At 30.1% G+C, this 24,037-nt stretch overlaps 1 protein-coding gene across 1 annotated transcript in view; it reads left to right on the forward strand.

The window, feature by feature from the left end:
* The window catches only part of LOC143192714 (uncharacterized), a 176,062-nt gene that overhangs the window by 124,609 nt on the left and 27,416 nt on the right, over positions 1-24,037 (forward strand). Inside the window, exon 2 of the mRNA XM_076398210.1 lies at positions 3,562-3,641. The gene's annotated coding sequence lies outside the window, so the exon portion shown is untranslated. The remainder of the gene's footprint in view (positions 1-3,561; positions 3,642-24,037) is intronic.

Below are 24,037 nucleotides of genomic sequence, written 5' to 3' on the forward strand. Positions count from 1 at the left end.
TCGGACGATTTTGAAACATTACATTACTCAAGTATCCAATACTAAATATCAGATTTTAAAATGCAAATGTATGGGAAAGGTTAGTAATAGTTATTGGTTTTCAATGTTGCCCGATGTCAATGGATTGAGGTATTTGTATTACACGCATAATTATTTAAAATATTATATATTAACGATTAATCATTGTCATATTAGAAATAATGATTATATAACTCAAAATTGCCAAGGCACAATTTAAATAAATTAATATATTATGCATAAAAACTAGGTAACAGAACAATTGCCCAAATATATGTACAGGGTCTATCAAAGTTTTTTTATTCTTGTTTTTCTATTTATGATTTTAATTAACTTTAATCCAAGTTAAATTAATAAAAATTATGTTAACTTAATAAAATCACAGTGGATTTTCGGAATCACATGTATTTTTAAAATAATTGATCAAGCATGTGCATTAGCGCACAAATTGATGAGGAAGGACCCATTAACTCGAGAGAAATCTCAATAAATGAATGAACTGTCTGACCTTTCGGCTGGACCAGTCAATAGAAACCCCCCCATTCAATTATTTTATACGTTACTGTATGTATTTTGCTTTCAAAATATCACGAACTACTGTTTAGTTTCTGTTAACTCGATAATAAATATAATAAAAAAATAGGAAAGCCTTTTAGTTTTTACAAACCCGTTACTAGTTCTTAAGGCAAACAAAACATTTCGGAAGCACAATTTTTCAAGATAAAATATGTTAGACAACCAAAAATAACTCTATTTAACGCCGTACTGTTACGATAATCGCGGATTCGAATCCTGCTGAGGCATGGTGGTAAATTTATGTTTGTGATTGTTTAATATTTGTGATTATCCTAGGCAATAGTGTAAAATCCGACAAGAAAAATGATACCAGTCACACCAGTAACCAGGCTGGGTAAGGCCGGTTGTCTTCTGGGATGATTTCCAAGTTGGTCACTCGACAGTCGGTAGGCTTAGTGCCAAGGACTGTTGTTCGGAGACCACGTTAAACAGAAGATGCAGCCCAGATAAACCCTAGTTGGTAAAAAGGGGACTTTAAAAAATATATAAAAAACTCTATTTAACATACATAATTTCAAGAATATCCTTAATTTTAAGAACGTTAAAAATTTCGATTCAAATTAATTCTTCATCATTATTTAAATTCTTTCGGATATTCGTCCTAATGATATTTTCATAGAGAATCAAATATGCCACCGTTAAGAATATAAATTGATCTAACGGTTAAAGTTACCTGCTAGAAAAAGCGTTCTATGTTAAGTGCATCTAACAGTATGGTTTCTGTTATCCGCGGTAGGAATGTTCCCTTTAGATTATCCGATAAACCATAAACGCAAATTAATTAGATCTCGCTCAGGTACAATATAAACTATTTGTTAATTAAGTTTAGTATTTTGTTATATTAAATATAATTAAAACATAGTAAAATAATATAAATGAGTATATAATTAAAGTGAAGTAAATATTATGTACAACTTGAATAACATAAAATCTAATAAGTGATGCTTAATAATTATAAATATTAATACTACATAGATAAATAATACACGGTGTATATAGTTTTACTGACATTATTATTTAAGATAGATATTATACATAAACGTTGGTATAACAAATATAATATTCATTCATGCCAACAATGGCAAGAATTCTTATATGCTTATCTACATTCTCACCACATTTCACTTGCAATAGACATTTATTGAGAACAATTGATGCATTGATAGAATGATACAATTGATACATATGTCAAATTATATTCCATAATTTTCTAGATTATTTTCCCTTATATTTTTTTGACCACATAGCGATACCTTATTGAAAAACGACGTTGGTTTGAAAGCAATCATAAGTCCATTTTTGTACTTCTTCTACGTTTTATAACCATAATGAAGTGGTAATCAGAGGACTGCGTCTGGATATGTATGGCGAATACGACATTCAGAACTGTAACACATCGATAGTTTTCTGCAGTAACACTTTGATTGAATTTTACACCTTAGTAATACCACCATTTCCATAGCAAGCCTCTATGGACATAAATATTCCGTTTGCTATCGTTAAGTATAGACTTTTACATTAAACAACTTCAAGTGGTTTGATTCGCTTCAATCTTCTGACTACCTGCGTGTTGTCCAGTAGCTGTAATGTTTCCACGTTGCTCTGATTTAGCAGCTTTATTTCATGTTTTAATGCGAAATCTTGGATCAGTTCGTGTATCCATTTGATTTCGAGGTCATCGTGCAGCCCTTCATTGGTTACGTAGCAATAAGCATTGGTAATTTATCGTAGAATTTTGTTTTGGGTGCATGGAACTACTAGTTGGTTTTATGTCTTCGTGCAACCCCATATTTACACCCAATAGGTCCAAATCGGCTTTATGACTAACTAATAAACCAATCTGTTTAATTTTAGGTCAAGTTGGGAGTGTCTTCCCACTAACCAGTATAGTTGCTTGACTTTGAGTCTAATCTGCTCTGCCTTTCATCTAACATAATATTTCCAATTTAATCTACCATCAAGATGTATTACATACATGATACATCTTTTGTCGTGATAACTGTGTAATCGGCAAATGTTTTAAATACTGTTTCCTTAATTGTTGGAATATTAGCAGGATATAGCAGACACAGGTGTGGTCCCAAGACACCACCCTGTGGAACTAAAGCCGAAATAGATTTAAGTGTTGAGAATTTCCCTTCATGTTTCTTTAATAGTTCCGAGGTAAATTAAAAAATGAATTAAATAAATTAAAAATGCTTAGATATTTTTCTTATTTTCATATAACTTTTTTTTGCAACAGTCGACTTGGATAGTTATATTCAAAGAGAACAGATATATACTTTTTTATGTCAATTCATTTATATTGTTTTTCAAGAAGCTCTGATCGTGTAACGAAGATTAAAGACATGTTAAATACCTTTATAATACATTATTTATTGCAAAAACGTGAACGAATACTTAATTAGAAGCACTAACACGGCAAATGTATCAACTTTTTATATCTGCACTAAAATATGCGAACTTTCTTGTATCGGCTCGCAAGAAAAAAGTCAGTTCATGCCAGTCGATAAATGTTTCGACCTGAAATTCAGCAATTAATGAAAAAAAGTCGATTCGAAGAAAAAATCTAAATGTGATGAGATAAAACGTTTAGATACAGTTTGCCAACCATAAATTAACAAGAGCGCAGCAAAAACAGTCACAATGGCAACAAACATGCAGAAAATATCGGTTACGCCTGTCACGACTCCCACGGTTCTTTGCCGGCGGGAAAGCACGAGACACGAAACCAATTTTTTTTTTGTTTGACGCCGCTGTTGCCGCCGCCACTGCTTATTGTGTGGCGGTTTCACTAAACAAAAAAAAAACAGAAAGTGAAAATTCCCAATCAATTTATACACGATATTCTAAATTAATTAGTGTATATTACGAAATATAATGCTCTCGTTCGGTTCACTTCACAAAATTTATCAATTATTTCGGTCTAAATTAATTACATTATTATAATATTTTATTTTGTTTCAGAATTTAGCTCTGTCAGAATCCGATATACATAGATGGAATAGTTTCTGCAGGTTATACATAGATGTCTCTAAAATCATTACGTAAGTACCTTAGGCGTAATTTTATTATTAAATATATAGGGCTATAAATTAATTTTAAAGGATTTTTATAATTTAAGTGTTATTGTAAAAAATCGGTACAATGTTTTTATTCAAAATACTGTTCATCGGTAACATATCTTTCAGGCAATTTGCGGATTCCATCTCGAAATAACGGTGTATCTATTCAGGCTATGGACGAATCGATCCATTTTTCGGTATCTTCATGAGAAGTGAAACGCTGCTCAGAGGGGTCATATCAGGGGGAGCAAGTAATAATCAGAAAAGTCAAAGTCCTGATAATACGTCGCTTGTGGTAGAATTTCTCATTTTAATGTTTCCAAGTATATTTTAGCCAATTTTCAATGTGATCAATCAGTGTCATGCTGAATAACATTGTCCTGTCTTTGCTCTTATTCCGGCTGTTTTTTAAGCAGTGTTCGGTCCAAACGCGTTAATTGTAGTCTATAGCGAACCCCATTGATGGTTTCATCGAGTAATTCTTTTAAATCCTCGTGTTCCTTGTTTTTTTTTCGGCTATCCAGAACACCCATTGTCTTCGGTATCAAAATCACCACTTTTGAAACGTGAAACTAGTATTCACATGTTGAAATAAATGGAAAATGGTTCAAATTGAGGTAAAAAACTAAAACTTTTAACAATATTTGCTATTAAATCAAATAGTTTTAATAGAGCCCAATAATTATTTTTGTTTGTCGTTAACAAAAAATAATTTAATTAACGTTAGATATTGTACGCAAGCCTGCAAATTGCTCGGGAAATCACTATCACTTTTTGACAAATGTCAAAGTAGGTGGAGGTCCCAGATCCATACTGACGACCATTCAATGTCAACTCTTCTCGAAATCACTTTTTTAGAAAAGATTTTCCAATGACATCTATACTGACGCTGGATGTGTGACAGATATTTTAATCCTGTTAAAACCATTTCATTGTGTTATATTGATTAACCTCTTAGAGCTTTGAACCTAAAAACCAAATATCCCACTGTTATTGTAAAAATGTATAATTACATATTTATGTCGGTATATATCTATAATCTACATATTATAATCTCTATAAGAAATATAATGTTTTATAATAGCTACAAATCTGATAGGGCAAGAACAAAGTGTCTTGATGCTCTATTAATATCTTCTTTCTCTTGGCCTGAAAGAAATATAACTATGTATTTGACATGAAAAGCGCAACATTTTATACTTTTTGAAAATATGAAATTAAATAAAATACAAAATGTCTTTATATATACAAATATCTTTATTCTAACTCCCCAAATATTAGGTGCTTGCATGTATTCTAATCATTTGTTCGATATTAAACAAAATATTTCAAAATAAATATCATTCAAGCCAAACTCTAGGAACTTTTTTGGTAATCCCTGTCAGGCTGTTCTTTGTTAATAATATCAAAATTGCCACTTTTAAATTCTTTAAAACCAAAACACATAATTGGGATGTGACCAGTCAAGGAGTAGCATCAACATAAAGTTCTAAGTGTTGTATGCGCTTTGGCGTTTAAACGTTCCACCTCTAGCATCTGTATATACCGAACAACCAAATAATCCAATAGTAAAAACTAGTATTTTTCGTAAAGAAATGTCAAAAAGCATCGAATTTAACAGTTTAGTTAGGTTATCTAACAGTTTAATATATTAATAATTCGCAATTTCAACGTCACTGATCAAAAAGCATCAGGCCAATAAAAATAATAATAACTGTTTAAATATAAAGCAAAAGCGTATTTTTTAAAGTAGCCTTTAAGAAGCAAAGTAGTCTTTAAACATAATACAAAGTAAATCTATATATAGTCCATTCAAAGTTTTTTTGTACATACCTCATCAAGACGTTTGTGTTGCCTGTCGCTATTTGTAAATTCGTTTTAGAATCAGACTATATTTTCCTTCTCATTTTATTCTAGTTAAAAAGAGACACAATGTTGTCTGATTAGTTGGAAGACGTAAAAGAATTAGCCGGTCAAAGTCGCCCGGTTGTCAGACGCATGCAAAATTCTTGATAGCAATAGAGATAAGAGATTATAACTCTAACCTATAAACTATTGTAGCTGTAAAATTAACTGTAGTTTTTAGATGTACTATAATGTTATACTATATACATTTATTATTATATATTAGATATAAATTATATTTGATAACATTTTTGTTCAGTTATTTTATTTAGATTAGAATTTTGTTGTATGTCGAAACAAAACTGAAATAAAACAGAGTTGATGCGGCAACATTGCGACGTTTTGATGTCACAAATTTAGATGACGTGTGTACAAAATAACTCTAAACAAACTATAGAAACCCTTTCCTTATTTCTGTTGTTAAGTCAGTAGGTAACAAATCAAAACACATTTCAATGTTCATGGATTTATTTCCTTCCGTATAGTTTTCAGAGTTTGGTTTTCTTTTTGGTTATTTTTCTATCGTTAGTTGATATAAACATTTACTCAAAAATATATAAATTAGTGTAATTCGCGCATAATCATTTAACCAAATAAAAAGTACTGATATAAACGCTTAATAACTATTTTACGAAATGCTGTTAGGAATTTCTGACGCCATCATTTACAAAACGCTGGGAATTCTTTAAAATATTAAATAAACTCTAGACTAAAATGACAATACTGCAAATATGCATAATAATGCAAATAAATAGCTCAATATATTCTGGAACTGTATAACCTGATATTAGTTTAACGAATGCTTATCTATGTCTTATCTAAAATTCCACTGAAAATATAGTATAAAATATTTAAATTAAAATTATAGTTAAAGAGAACTCCATTGTTAATATTCTTGTTAACATTTTATATTCAAATCATATACTATTTACTCACGGAATACGTATATATGAATAATAGGTTTAGCAAACTAGTTGCGAAAAACATAGAATTTCAAACAATAAGGTCTTTCATTTCCATCGCAAATAAGCGAGCTTTAACGATATTAACGATGTAATGCAAGTAGGTTGAAAAATATAACACACATTACTCATCTATCTCCGATAGATATAATAGAATAGCAAGTGTTACGGGCGTCGTGAAATCTTCTTATTAAATCTTTTAATAATCCTTATCGCGCTGAAACAACCACCGAAGAAAAACGCTGAACCAATTTTGTAAGACAATACGTGACTACTAGATAACACCAAGCAGATAGCTCTGAACAGATCTTCTAATCATTATAATTACCGGTTTTGTTAATAACAAAGAAAGTAGCCAGCCGTTGTGTTCAGTGGTGTTTGTGATGGTTTGAGAATTAGAATGAACGGCTATTACATTTTGCTTATTTAGAAGATAATGATAGATCGAGCGATGTTGTAACAGTGATTATACGTATTTTCAAAATTACCATGAAATCGATGAGTGAGTTTGTATTGATCTGAATTTTTATAGCTTCGCATCTTTTGTAGTCTAATATGCAACATTTGCTAAACTGATAATAATCAGAGAAAATCTACTGAAGCATATAATACATATCTTTTCTACTTCGCACTCTAGATGTTAGGTACCTGCATATATTGTGATTATTTATTCACTTTGAAAAAACGTTTATTCAAATTTATTGAAAAATTGATACAAAATATATTAATGAAAATATTTTCCATAATTTTCTCCTAACTTCACATGTATCCTAAGGATTCTTCAGAGCTTCTACAATGTGTGGTCGAGTATTATCATACATGTAAGTCGTCCTCTTGACTTTGTATCACTCACTATTTCTGGTCTTTTTGGTAGGTATACATCTGCAGTTATAATTTCATTTGACATTGGCGGCTTGTAATAACTTGCTGATGCCACTATGCCATATACACAGTAAGACTTTATGGCCATGACTATTCCGATTCTATATCGATATGGATGGGGCTCCAGTGGCACCCAGGCTTCACCAGTCAGTACGTTACAAAAAACTTTTTTTTGGGGTTAGCAATCACCATACATTCCATCCGACTATTATTTGTTTCATTCTATGACCTGGTCTGGTCTGGCCGAACTTACTTCAGCCTCAAAAATCGGGCAATGATTTCAATGCAATATGATATCTGTGAGAGATAGCTAACGCTGAATATGTTGAATAAAATACATTGTATCAATTTATCTGAATAAAACTTTCAAATATAAAAAAAATCTCAAAACTTTAATTATATTTATACAATTACACTTTATAGAGAATAGGTCACTATTTTATTTATTAACTAAGTTAGAATTATTTTATAATAGAAAACAAGCTACTTTTTCATATATATTTAGTCATCATTTAAAGAAATCCTATTTTAATATACTTCTAATCAGATTGTCGATTAAAATCACATGATTTTAATTTTGAGTAATAATTAATACTAAAACAATTTCTTGCTTTTGAATTATATACTAATTAATGGAATGAATTTGTTATGAAACTTATAACGGCTGTGACTATTCCTCTACGTTGTCAATATAAACGGCTCTCCTGAGATGACTCAGGACTTTATGCGCTTGGTATTATCTTAGTAATCTTTTTCTTTAACGCCAAACTCAATACATCCCAGGAAACTCTTTTTACTGGACAAGCAATCAAACCCTTTGTTGAAATGGTTCGAAATCGTGGACAATTCGTGGTTCGTGATGGGCATTTTCGTTAATTCTATCCCTTTAGATCTTTCACATTTCACACAAAAACAGATAACGTTAACTGCTAAGCTAATTCAATCGTCGTTTCAATCGAGTTTTCACTGGGTTTCCGTCCAATAAATCTTGCAACTTATTATCTTTGAAAGATGTTTGCCTTCCGCGCCTAGGTTAATATCATCAAATGTACCAATTTTAAATAATTGAAATCAAATATAACAATTGAAATACTACAAAGCAAAATCATCATAATTTTCTAAATGTTTTATAGGCTTCGGCAGTAGATTTCTTCAAGTTGAACAATAAAGTATGATTGTCATAATAGTTCTATAATTAGCGTCTGTATACACTGAATAGCTCAATAAGACCAAATGGAAAACTGCTTTAACAGTTACAACGAATTTAATAATTAGGTTAGGTTCTTCCTTTGATCTTTTCCTTTTCTTTCTTTCATAGACCGGAAGTTAGACCATTTTATTGTATCAGTATAGTGCTACTCTCAACGCAACCTTTCTATCTAGATGTACTCCAGAGAATTATGAACCCCTGAAAAACATCGCATGATTCTGAATTGTTTCTTGTGAAAGTTGAGCCTACTGAGATCTTTTAACTGGGTAATAACATACTCTTACAACAACATAATGCACAAGTAATTCAATTTAGAGGAAATTTAATATTATTCCTTCAAATTATCAATGTTGCGACATATTATATTTATTTATATTTAAGAAAATTGTTTAGTTTTAAGTATAGCGAAAATATAATGTCTTTTATGTTTGTATAATTTAGGGGTCTGATTTATTAGACCAATTAACTGTTTTTCGTAATATTGACGACATGGGTAAAGAATTATGATTTGAGACTGTATACAATATTAGGCCAAGTAATTGTAGGTACTATTGAAAAGTACCGCGGAACACGTAAACATGACTAACAAACAGCATGTCACATCGGCTCGTTGTCGGGTGCTTCGGATAATGGGTTGCGAACCAGAGGTAAACGATAGGTGTAAGATATTTGACCTAAGAGAGACCTTTGAGGAAAATCCCTATTTGTGGCAATAACTATTAAACTCCAGAAGGCCCGAGATCGTGCAAGTAAGGAGTAAAAGAAGCAGAACAGTACGAATGAAGAATTAGTCTGTGAGTGATAAACAGAACAAAAGAGGAAGAGTAAAAATCGAGAATCAAGAAAATTCAGAAGTGTCGAGAGCAAAAACAGGCTAATGTCAAGAGTAAGAAGAAAATAATCAAAAACACTCAAGTAAGAGGATAAAGATGATCAGAACTATAGAATTCATATATGTCGAAATCATCCTTTCATTGCCATGACGTAATCTGTCAAACCAAACTGACGATTAGTAAGTCATTTCCATCCAATTCAAAACCCTTTTCACCATTACTTATCGATTTAACATCTTTTATTTTATATATTTTTAATATTCTTCATTTAAATAAACAAACTGGTCTTCGTGCATTAACTTGCACATTGTTTTCTCTCCAACAATCAACGTTTACAAAAAACATTTTATATCTACGTGTTAGATATTTTTCTTTGTACTTTTAGTAATGCAATATATTTAAGCATAGTTTTAATACTGATATAGCGGATTAAGAGCAGCAGTGTCAAGACTACAGCACAACCCTCCTGCTTCAATAATCAGAGTTTACGAGCGAGATCCAAATTCCAGTATTAACCCTCTCCTGACTTTACGTTAGTGACCAGATTCTGTAAGACCAAATATCTCCGGGGGTAGTTTCTAAACTCGTGAACAAAAAGAGTAAACTTAATACCGAAAAACCATACTTTGTAGTTTACAGTTTGTAGCTGCAGTTTTGTTTTCCAGTACAGATGAATCCTAGTTAGTAAAAAGGAGACTCCAAAATATAACAAACCTATAATAGAAAATTACTTATACACTTGGATCATATGTTGTAGGAATTTTTTTATTTTTTATTTTTTTTGATAACATCTTTTTTAGATATGCTTAGCACAAACTTAATTATAAATTAATTTATTACCATTTTTCTTTGTACTTGGATTAATTCCCAAGCAAGACGAGTAACGTTAAGTACATCAATATGTATTCCTCAATACTTTTTTAAAATAAATACAAAAATAAAAATTACAATTAGAATTCAGAATCAGTGTACGTGTTATTATAACGATACATAATATGAATATGATATTATATGAACTTATCTTCGCGGTTTCAACCAAGCAGCCTTGGCCTTCAACAATTCAAATAATCATTTTTATTAAATTTATTGTTGAAAAAATGTTGTTGCATATCCAAATTTTAATAATTCAAGTATCTGGAACAAATATTATTTGAAAGCCTCCGTTTCAACAGTGGTGTCTATTTTTCAATTAATGTAAATAAAAGCTCTTCAAAATATTATCGAACCAGAAGCTTCGCTGTGAACAAAGTCGAATAATTTGAATTCAATGTTCAAAACAATAAAAAACACATAATTATATAAAAGTACTTTAATTATTGCACCAACACTCGACAAAATACAATACCAAAAAAATGCACGCTTAAAACAGTGAGTCACACGATATATAAGATATTTTTTGTTAGCGAACAAAACAAATGACCCTCGTTAGGATTATTTTAATATAATTAATTCTACAAGCTGAACTTAATTATGCCAATTATAAATTTATAGTATTGTTTTTTTAATTGAATTTAAAATGAGTATTAGCTTAGAGAAAAAAACAACAATGCAATAATGGCTATTTCTTACTTTTACCAACAGAGATTCTGATCAGAAAATTCAAAACGTTTGATTTAAAGGTTAGGTCGTGTTACAGATTTATGACCGTGCAGAAGTTTTTTTTTACGGTTCCAATAGATATTTGATAAATTTCCTTTGATTCGAAATGAGCAACGCAAAAAATAGAAAGTGTTCCATACATTTATTTAGATATTAATCTGCTCCGAAGCCTGGCAAACATTCGCAATATTTCTGATGCTTTTTTTCCGTAAAATGACGAAGAATTATTATGGTCGTGATATCAGATCTAGAAAATACAAAATATGGTCAAGTAACTCGAATCTTAGATCACGAATCGCTCTGATTGCAATGACCGCTTGAGAAATGGTTTCTTAATTTATTTATTGTAATATTATTAGGTACACAAATAAACTTCTAACGTTTATCAAAAGAGGGCATCACTAGTAAAGTAATGTAAAATTGTCTGATTTTACTACCGCCAAACTGGATATTTATTAACAATATAAGGTGGTAACAATGTAAGGTAACTCTTTGATCAACCTGTCTTGGTAATCGTCAGCATTGAACCATAAACCAACAATCATAAGGTTTTATTCAATCACTCTTAGTTTCAGAAACACTAATCAAGTGAATAACTAAGCTGTTTATTTCCAATCTATCAAAAATTTGCTCAAGATTCTACCATTTGTCAATTACTTCGTCAATGTGTCTGATTGAGTTCACACCAACCGAAGAAGTTATTTTCAACAATGCCTTTTTCCATAAATCCAAACAGTTCTGGTTTGAATATCCTCTTCGACCTGAATATCTATTGTAATAATTCTTTGCAATACCCCATATTAACTCAATTAAATTAAAAATGCAGTGATAGGAAGGAAGACGTAATAATCTGTGGCCATAACATTCAGTAATCTAATCTACTATGTATCTTTTCTCGGGCTTATTTCTAAAAAAGTAAACTACATAAAATACAATTAAATATTTCATTTATATTTACCGAGTAACAGCATGAAGCATGTCTGCAATGAATAAATGTTATGAATAATCAAACCTAATCGATAGTTATTTAAACATTTACCTTTTTCCATCAGCTTTCATTGTCTTTAAAATATTTATTATCATCTTGCCATGAGCAACCCAATGTATCATTCTGAAATATTCATGTCTCATTTAAATATATAAGTTGAAATATTTCTTCCTTGATTTTGTTATATGTTTTTAAATATTGTATTCTTTTAAAAGCAATCTCTGGAATTTCGTGGGTTATCTTTACATCACTTAAATCCTATATTATCCAACAATGTATGAACGGATGTTCTACATCTCTCAACTTTCTAGACTAACAATTCTTCTGGAATTAATTCAATTACATATTTCTCGAAGTAGTTCTGTTTATATTCTTTCATCTTTTGATTTGTCGAATTACCAATTCTCTTAAATATGGTTTTATCTACAGATTTTTTTCTTTTATCGGTTCCTTAATTTGGTAGGGGTAATTTACAGCATATTCTGATTTGTCTCTTGATGTTGGGGTAACTTCTTTTTCAGCTGACCGAATTTTTTCAATTATTACACAATTAGCAATTCAATACTATACAATCAATTACTATACTTTTGAGTCTTACGACTAAACTGATTTCCTACATTATTATATTGTATTATATTATATTATCATTATTTAATATTACTTTTCCCAATTATTATATTTCTTAGTAAGATAGTAAGATATACGTTATGTTTATAGAAGTAAATATATATATATATATATATATATATATATATATATATATATATATATATATATATATATACTTTTTACCAACGAGGGTTTAATATTAAAAAATCACTATAACATACAGAAATAGGTTAATAGAAAATAGTTTAGTGTTTTTTTTAATTAACAAGTTAGAATTATATTATTTTAAATTAATTATAACAAGTAAATAGACATCAACTATATTTACACGAAATTCTATTAATACTTCTAATCAAATTGTCAATAAAAATCATATGATCTAATCTATTTGCGTAATAGTTGATACTAAAACAATAGCTTTTACTTTTGAATTATATACTAATTAACCGTATGAATTTACTATAAAATGTATAACGACTGTGCTCAATAACAGAAACCTTAAAAATTTGTTAATTAATTGACTATAAATTAATTGTTTAAATAGCGAACGGTTAGATTAAGATTACGCAGTTCATATAAATTAAAACGGTATTTGTTTTAAAGAACTTCATTATAAAATCCTACAAATTTTTATTTAAGCGGTTTTTGTAAAATTGCGGTAAATTTCATTGACATTGTAATTATTTTACTTGGTTTCTTTGCCTTGAATAAAACCATTTCCTAATTAGTCTTGCTTTGGTGGAATTTGTAATATCAATATCAAGGCCATTGGAGTTTTTTTTTCTTTAATTCTTTGTGTAACATTGTAACGTTTATTTCACGTCTGTTAAATTTCAAATTACGTTGTTAATGCAGACCTTCAAAGTCTAGTAAACGATCACCTGGTATATTTTTATATTATTCGCGAAAGAATTTACTAATATCAATAACAATTTTAGAATATATCAGTACACAAGTACTAATATGTACATACATATATTCTAAAATGTGCATATATCCTTGTATATAAATAATATCATGGAAATCTTGCAACTTAATTTCAAATATTATTGACGTTTTCTTAATAAATTAAATTTAATTTCTATTTTCTTGCTTTAACAATAATAATAATATCCTTATTAATCCTGTTTATTCAGTAAAATTAGACTCAGCTATTAGAAGGCCTAATCATGTAATTCTAATTAAGAAAATCCTTTTTTCTAGCTTCCGGTTCCGGTTGAAACAAAAATATTTGCGTTAATTCATTGATTGTGCTAGTTTTAACTGAATCAAAGCCATAATACAATTAATTAAACATATATCCTAACTTAAAATAGACTAAAGTAAGTATATTTACATAAAGTTTTGTCGATTCATCTAACATATTAATACAAGTTACTTCATACTAATTTATTTTAGGTGATTAAATCCTTCCAATCTATCATAATTAATCAAAAACTTGCACAATTTGATCTATAGTTCACGATAATTAATGTGTCCTAATAAAACATCATTTTCTTCATTTTAAATTTAACTAAATTCATGCAGGTAGATATCTTGATTATCTTGTTGAAATATTTAGAGGGTTGAGATAGTTAATTTACATCTAATAATTATATTATTTTGTTTTTTTTTTTTTTTTGGTGTCTAAGCCTTTAAGTTTTTGTAATAATTTTTGGTGCTGTATCATCACATATAACAGGTCAATTGAAAAGTTCCCGGCCTACCATATTAAAACACATTTTTTTGGCAAAATTTGTTTTTTTTATTCAACATAATTCACTTCAAGGGTGATATACTGATTATAACGACCCTCCAACTTTTTGATACAATTTTTGTTGTACGATTTGTCCTTTGCTTCAAAATAGGCTTCAGTTTCGTCGATCACCTCCTTCATTCGACGAAAATTTCTTTCCAGCGCTGTTGCGCATAGTCGCTGTTGATGGTCCTTCCTTTTTCAAGGTAGTCAATGAAAGTTATTCCATGCACATCCCAAAATATAAACGCCATAAACTTGCCGGCCGACTGTTGCGTTTTACCGCACTTTGGAACGGATTCATCTTGTGCAGTGCACTCGGATGACTGTCGATTGAACTTCGAAGTGAAATGATGGGGCCATGTTTCATTCATTGTCACATATCGACTAAAAAAATCGGGTTTATTACGCTTGCTCATCTTCAAACACTGCTCCAAATCTTCAACTCGTCGCGTTTTTGGTCAAAAGTAAGCTCGCGCGCCAACCACTTTGCACAGAGCTTTCTCATACCCAGATATTCGTGAATGATATGATGTACACGTTCCGTTGATATCTTTAGAGTGTCTGCTATTTCATTCAGTTTCAATTTTTGGACAATAAAAATCATTTTGCGAATCTTTTAAATGTTTTCGTCTGTAACAACCTCTTTTGGGCGTCCACTGCGTTCACCGTCTTCGGTGCTCATTTACTACGTCTAAACTTAGCATGCCAATCCTTAATAGCCGGTTTTCCTGTGGCAGTGTCCGGAAACTCGACATCATGCCAAGTTTTTATTTCAACTGTATTTTTTCCTTTCAAAAAGCGATATTTTATCAAAACGCGAAATTCCTTTTTATCCATTTTTTCACAAAAACAAAAGTTACTTCGAAGGTTAGGGCTAACTAAAAAATATATGGATTTAATTCTAGTAGCGCCATCTATGTGTCAGGCCGGGGACTTTTCAATTAATGTGTTATTGTTGACACCCTGTTGTTAAATACTTAATAATTGTTAAAAAGTCGATATATTGTTAGGCAAAAACTATTTCCAATGTAATTTTAAGGGAATAGAATGAAACATTATAAAGTCTGTTATTATTAATTTGTAATCAAAGCAAGCTATGAAATTATTCTTCGTATTTTAAACGATTTTCATTAATAACAATTTAAGACGAAAGACAATTATAAGCAATATTACAGTTAACAATTATACCTGGACCATTAGGTCGTCATTAAGCTAAATAATATGAAAGAAAATAAACAGTGCGCCCAGGTGTTCCATCGTCTATTTTCGATAATATTTAATACTGAAATAATGCTAATACATTTGTTATTATTAAGGAACATAGCAGTTCTATTGTTCATGATAAAATTACTGCAGAATTACAATGCGTTTTTTTAATTTATCAGTTCATACACCATATGGTTTAGGTAATCAAAAACAAAATCAAATCAACAGTAAAAGCTATTTTTATTCTTAAAATTCTCCTCAACCGAATAACAGATAAATGGAACGAAAAAGATAAGAGAAAGTTCAGTTCTATTTTCGAAATTTTTTTGGTAAAAACCAATTTAGTATCTGAACGTTCAATAATCTGTTAAATTGAAATATAGAATAAATATAAAACTATTGAATGACCTAGAGATTTTTAAAGTATGCTCAAGATGGGCTTTTTTATGGGGATGGTTACTACAATGTCAAGAATTTAGACAAGTTATTGATCATTTAACTATTCGAATTGAAATCTAAATCTGATTAATTTCGTATCCGTTTAATAATTTTACGTGATAATATATTAACATATTTAATTAAATTTCTCCTTAAATGCGTTGGCTAGTTAGTTTTTCTGAATAAATCTATTTCTCAATAAGAATCTCACATGATGCTTTTATTTTATTTAAGCCCTTCATAATAACTTACTTAGCTTTTTCTTCAAACAATTCTTGTTATTCAAATGCCATAAAGGCTAATGTAAACCATTATTTTTCTAAATAATTAGCATTACTAACTAGTCTTCAAGCAACTTATATTGAAAATTTAATTTGAAATTCATGTATTTGATTTTACACACATCACTGAGATAACCTTAATATAATGAGTTATTTATTTAGTGAGATTCAGGAAAACCTAATTGTAATAACAATGATGTAAATAGTTGTTTATAACTAATTCTATTTCGGTCATAAAAGCATCTTATTATCATTCAAGTACTCAATACTAGATTTTTGGTTTAAAAATTAACTAACCATCCTAAAATATGCAATTAATTATCCAATTAAAACGATTTATATTATAATTATTTTAAAACCTGTTTTGATTTTGCGTTAGCCTTAGCAACGATTCCGTTGTTAATAAAAAATAATTATACCGTTTCGTATACTATTTAAAATCAAAATTAATGTGTTTATTTACCTTTTTACATATTCATATATAATTAGTATCAAAATATATCAAGATTAGAAACTATTTCAATAATTAATCAGATAAATATTAATATAATAAGGTCCTCTTCACAAAACAATTATGTTGATTATTCAAATGAAAGTAAGATAACATTTTATTATCAAAATTTCTTGAGCACTAGTACAGAAACAAGTACTATAGAATTACAAAAATACATTTTACGGTGTACTTGATTACCGTATTGCTAACAAAAAAGAAAATATTTATTTAAAACCAATTTTGTTGCCGTCTTCTCTCGATTTACGTGTTGGCTTTCTTCAAGCGGATTTTTTGAATATTCATTGTGTTCTAATGGTGTCGAACCGAGACTCAGAAAAACGGACGATTTAAATTCAAAGAAACCAACTGGAAAAAAGTGATTTGTTCCGAAACGTAGAGATTTCGGAAGATGTAAAAAGGTTTCTTCGGCGAGATTCATCTTCATCACCTGGACACGCCCTAGTTCACACAACCCACACTTTTTTTTCTGGCGTTCGGTGCACCGTCATTCCTGGAAGTGAACCATAATGGGAAGATAGACGATAAGCAGTTTAATTGTACTGTTACCAAGGCTTTTTCGCAGTCGCTATGTAGGAGTACCGATAGATTTTCCAAACCATAAACTATAATAATGCGAACAGAGTTCGGTGCGTTTCGATCGGATTTCTTCTTGTTTAATCTACCGAACGAAGAATAATGACAACACATTCCTTTTCAGATAGGTTCATTTATGTAGAATATTTTTGATAAATATTCTCGAGATATATAACACCTTATAAACGTATATGACTTCAAAAAATAAATAAGGAACTAACTAAAAGTTAAAAAATAATCAAACTTAGATAGGTATTAAGCTAAATTGTGTGTATATAATAGAATATAAAATACGTGAACTAGATAGGTTAAATAAGGTTTTTGTTTATTGTTATTTAGTTACTACAAAGATTATTATGTACATTTTTTTTATTTCGTTTTAAAAATCTAAGTTTGATAATTTTTTAATTTTAGGGAGTTCCTTATTAATTTTTTAAGTTGGTTCAATTGTTTTGTTAAAAATATTTTATTTTTTCTTTTTAGTGTTAGATATTTACTCAATAAATTACGCAGCTATTTTATTTAATATTACAATGGGTGGGTCAGATAAAGGTGCCGGGTATAAGGAAAAATAGGAATAAAGATATAATGAATGCAAATAAGGAACTCTTCAGGCCCCGGGGTCCTAGATGATTTGACAAATGCTCTAACTATACAACAACAAAAGGTTATTGTCCCTGCCGGGAATCGAACACGCTACCACCAGTTGTAAGCTAAGCTCTTTAACCATAACCCCATAGAAGCAGCTTTCAATAATATTTCTACTAGGTCTTATATACTACATCATAAAGCATTTCCCTCGGTTCCCCCCCTTTCCATAACGTGATTGGGTTTCAATCACCAACTCGGAAGTGCACACTTTCGAATAAAAAAATAATTTTGAAAATCGGCCCACAATTGACGGAGAAATCGACGAAAATATATACAACATAAAATATATATATATATATATATATATATATATATATATATATATATATATATATATATATATATATATATATATCCGAACATAGCACCTTCTCCTTTTTCAAAGTCGGTTAAAAAGTATTATGCGTCAATAGCCGCTACTTTTTCCCATCTTTCAAGCAATTTACCAATTCCATCTCAAAAAAACTATGTACGTTCTGAGGCTATTTACGAATCGACCATTTTTTGGTATCTTCATAGGGAATGAAAGACTGCTCAGAGAGGTCTCGACCCATATGTCGATACAAATAGTTATCAGACGGAGCGAGATCTGAAGAATACGGTGGGTAGTGTAGCACATCCCATTTTAACGTTTGCTGGTATTTTTTCACCGATTTTACAACATGTTATCGAGCGTTGTCATGCTGAAGAATAACATTGTTGTGGTAGTATTTCACGAACTACACGGTTCAAACGCACCAATTATAATTGATAGCGATCCCCATGGATGGTTTCATCGAGCAAGACCTCCAGACCAAGTGGCCAGAACACTATTTGTCTTCTAAATCAAATTAAGGACTTTTAAAACGTCGAACCCAGTTTTCACATGTTTAAATCGATCGAGCTTAATTGACATAAGCTTCCCACAGCATTCGATGATCTTCAGCCGCCTTTTTCTTTAAATTGAAATAAGAAGTAAAACTTCCTTGAAATGCGATTCACTCGCTACAAATTCAGACATTTTCAACGCAACGAATTTCTGTCAATAAGGCTTCGACATGTAGATGGTTACAAATTTACTCGATTTAATACACACAAACGCCATGTGATCTAAATTCTTCGTATACTAGATGAGTGTGAAAAATTAATATTCTTGTATGAATGTTTTTTTTAAGAAACCGTTACTAATCCTAAGTATTTAACGATCTCATCCTTCAGTATAAACCCATGGTTCATCATGCAGTGGATAATTCTTAATATGAGGCGTCTCTCAATTTTTTCAGTACAACACAACTGCCCCAAAAAGGTTTAATCATAACTATAGGCTCTATAATTTTTGCTTCAAAACTTCATACTAGACTTTTATAATCTTCATTACTTATATCTTCGTGGTATGCAAGAGTATGCGAATTATCTATATCATACTTAAAGACACTATCAGACAAGGTTTCTTTATGAAAACATTTTTTCACCTATGAGACTATTACTGATGTCCTAGTGGGATACAGGGGTATGCAAACTGTCTCAATTTTACAAAGTTACTTAATGACACTATTTGAAAATGAAAATTTCATTTTATAAAAAGAAAGGATCATTTTCCTGGCCGTCAGTAATGACTTGATCATCGTTTGCGCCAACTCATCTCACTTTAACCTTGATCGCCGGTCTTCATCTCTTTCAGAAATGTAACCCAAACAAGCAGCTTCGTTTTGTATACAACTATTTCCAAATTCTTCCAAACAGTTTTTTTTTCTGTGAAATGTATGAGCAAATAGAAACAGTGCTTATAAGGTGGTCGGACTCGACCCTTTCCACCCTTCCAGAAAACGTTATATCCATGACATAGAAATTACTGAAACAAAATCGACGAAGCCAAAACTGCGCTTAATTGGTTGTTATAGTATCAGAACTATAATAATCACGATTCTCTTTTATCGAAAAAAAGTGTAAATTAAAACTAAACGTCATTAAGGCATGACTCTCTTCTCATTAAGACTTCTAGTGCTATCTAGTATAACCCTATTGAACATTTACATCGCAAGATAGAATTTCCTAAAGCAACCTATTATAAATATAATAAATTTATTTCTTGTTGAAAAAATACTGAAAAACATAACATAAAGAATATGAAGCGCGTATATATAATAATTGATATTATTAATTACAAAACTTCATCTGTTATTTATTTCACCCCAGGCGCATTCATCGATATTAATTGGTCGTGGCTTAACCTTATATTCGGACTACATTCTTGTCTACGTTTTTTTGCATCAAGAGATTAAGCTTCTATTTATTATATTGTACCGATCGCTAACTTTTATAGCACGATGTTATGAATAAAGCTTAATATTCTAACGGTATATAATTCATTTGAAAAATACCAGATTTCTAAGAAGTTTCTATAAAGGTAATATTTACAGCAATTAAAAATTAGAATGTAAAATTAGGTCATTTTTTCAGAAGAGTACTGAGGCTATTGAATATTATTATTATATGGCAATAATATATGAGCATGATGAAGACGTCATATTCAAATATTTCCGCTGCAGCTAACTTCTATTGAAATGATTTTAACATCTAGGTCAACGTAAAAACTTTAGCGGAGGCTTTTTAATTCTATCTTCAACCACATCAGAACTTTTCATCTCTTGTAACTTCAAAAAAATGGAAGTAGTTTGTAAAAAGATCATGCTAGGGCCACCAAGACAAGTGATAAATAAAGTTACATATAATGTACTAATATAAATTTTAAAATGTTTTTATTAATAAAAAAAATTTTTTGGTATATGTACTATTTATACACATATATCAGCAAGATTTACAAATGGACTAGAGACTGTAAAATACAGCTTAATAGCTCCAAGGTCCAGGCTCTCTGTCCAGGTTAATTTTGCGTTTCTACGAAATGGGAGGGACCTAATTATATCAAGCAGAATCAGCTAACTACCTCGGAATATATCTCGATGGTAGGTTAAATTGGAAACATCATCTTGGTCAAAAAACAGAGCATATCAGACTCAAACTTAACCTACCGTACGGGTTAGTCGGAAGACACTCTCAACTTGACCTAAAATCAAGGAGATTGGTTTGTCAGTCAATTTGTCATTAAACCAACTAATAATCCAACGCACCCAAAACAAAGTTCTACGATTAATTACCAGTGCTTATCGCTACGTAACTAACAAAGAGTTGCACGATGACTGAAGTAATCCAAGATTTCGCGTTAAAACATGAAGTAAGGTTGCTAACTCACAGCAACGTAGAGGCAATACAAATCAGAAGATTGAAGCGCACTAAACCACACGAAATTGTTTAGTGTATAAGTGTATTCTTAACTTTAGCTTAAGTAGTTTAATTTAATTTTTATTTGGGAAATACATATTAATGTATTGCTTGCTTGTGTATTAATGCAAGTACAACAGAACACTAGTAATTAATTTGCGAATTAAGATTGTATTAAGCAGATTTAATGTAAGATGTAATTAATAAAAATATATAAAAAAAGTACTTAAAGCATAAATAATAACTAAAATTTTATATTTTATAATTGTACATTACATTTCAATAAATATTCTGTAGGAGGGCAGAGAATAAAGTCTGCTGCAAATGGAACAGAATAAATCAGTTAAAGAATAAACAAATAATGAAACGAATTGTTTAAAATTATAACTGAAAGAACAGAAATATGAATTAGGTTATAATTTCACAATTTAGCAGGAGGACATTATCGAAATGTTATGAATAATGTGCATAAATATAGAAAAGACGAGAATAAAGATAACAATAATTAACGTTAATAATAATATACATCCACAAAAAGGCATAATAATGAAGAAAAGGAAAAGGAATAATAATGTGGTGTTAATTATTTCATTTCACTTCAATCATTCAATAGTTAAATAAATATAAAACTTCAATCTACTAAAATTTAAAATTAGACCAATAGTCAGCTAATAAGGTGAAAAGTGTAAGTGTTGCATAACGTTCTTTAAACTCATTAACTACTAAAATCGATACTTACAAAAACTACATAGAAATTGGTATATGCGTACTTTTTCTTGTCTAAAGTTCAGAATTAAAATAAACCCACATATAGCTAAAGTTTAAGATCAGACCGAGAAACGGCCAATAAGGTGAAAAATGTAAATGCCTTTTTACTTTTTTTATGCATTTCTTAAAGTTTTTTTCTATAGTACCGTTACTTTACTAAGGAATAGGTGTGTGTTTTATTTCTGGGACAGTCCATACAGCATAGAATTGACATTTAAAAAATGGTGCTGCAATTTAGCTAATCAGAATTAACTATCCCAGCGCGATTTAGCTTAAAATAAATGCAATTACCAGTCAGCGCGCCAGCACTGTATATTTAAATCATTAGGATATTGCGTAATAGTAACACCTGTCGTTTCGCGTTCGCATTCTTAAATAATTCGAAGTTATTCGAGTCGTCGTCCATTAACTTACAGACCAGAAACATCCAGGAAAGCATAATAGGAGCGCGTGTACGAACTATCTGGCATGTACAAGAGCTTGTTACACATTCTTAGACATAATCAGAATGTTTTAGAATTCGCCTAAATAAGGAGTGAAATTTAATTGACATCAAACGCCCACCGTAGAATATATATCGCGGTGAACCGCATGTAGGCAGCGACTTTTGCTATAGCACTGTTGGTAAATACAATTTTAACGCACACCGACACTATCTAAATGGCATTCGCATAAAGAGCACCAATGCCACACGAACCAATTTCAATATTGCTCAAATAATTTTCACAATTTGACGGCAATATTGAAATAGTTTACCGTCATTAACAAATATTAAATATCAAGTTTACTAGAACATATATTCGGATTTGTAACATTTCATTAACTTTTTATGACATTATATTCGTGCCACCGAATATATAGGCTGAAAAATTTTCAAAAATTAATAAAACATCTCTCCTTAAATCAAGGTCTGAAGGAGGTGTTGAAGGATCATTCTATATTCCCACCAAAACGATCTTTTTCAAGCGTCAAGCTTTAAAAATTAAGTTAAAAAATAAAGGAATTGGAAAGGCTTATTTAATAAATTTGTCGCCTTATTGCAGATTGACACCAGATACTCACTATCTAATATTTAACGAACTCTATTACATAACAAAGAAGTTATATAATAGTTTTTGTAAATATTTATTAAAAATAAAATAAAGTATGAATAGATTAACTATAATATAAATTAATAGGGTGGTCGGAGTTAAGAAATATCCATATATTGGCCAAAATATATATTATTTTTATATTTTTTTAAAGTACAACATATAATAAACATTTAAATTTAACTTTTTTGCACTTGATTGCAGAATATAATACTTGACTAACACATTTTAACGCATTCAAGGTAATTTCCCATATTTTGTACTCAACTAGTGGAGAGTTGAGCTTATAATCTGAACACAATGGTCCTGATTGGGTCTGGATTGGGAAAAGTGGAAGCACCTCCAACAGTAACATCCAAAAGTCTTGCTGTAATATAATTCAATTTGAAGTAGCAAAAAGAAGTAATATTCACATTATGTAGCGAACCATGAACTTATTAACAACCATATTGTGAAATATTTTAAATTTTATTTTTATTGGAAAGTTCACTCGATCCCATTTTCCATCATAATTAGTTGTAGTTAAATTTTGTTATAACTTTGATACCATCGTTTCACCAGGCCCCTATGTTTACTCGTGTAACTCACGTGTATTAGTGAATAATCACAAGTCTACGATACAGATTTAATGATTGCTAAGTTTTTAAATTGTTGAAGCCTTTTAATATTGATATAAATTAAAAAATCCAACGGTACATTTACATCAATTCGTACAATTATGAAATAAACTATTAAAATTAAAGAACAAAAGCTATTTAAAAACTAAAAGCAATTTTCTCCATTTACGAATCTCCAAATATACCTAAAAAATCCAAAAAAATATCCATATAGTATTAAAGTGATTAACAATAATTAACGTGACATATCTA

The sequence above is a fragment of the Rhynchophorus ferrugineus genome, unplaced genomic scaffold, assembly GCF_030347505.1.
Source record: "Rhynchophorus ferrugineus isolate W39M unplaced genomic scaffold, kcgeb_rfMv2 rfM3, whole genome shotgun sequence".
Taxonomy (NCBI): Eukaryota; Metazoa; Arthropoda; class Insecta; order Coleoptera; family Curculionidae; genus Rhynchophorus; species Rhynchophorus ferrugineus.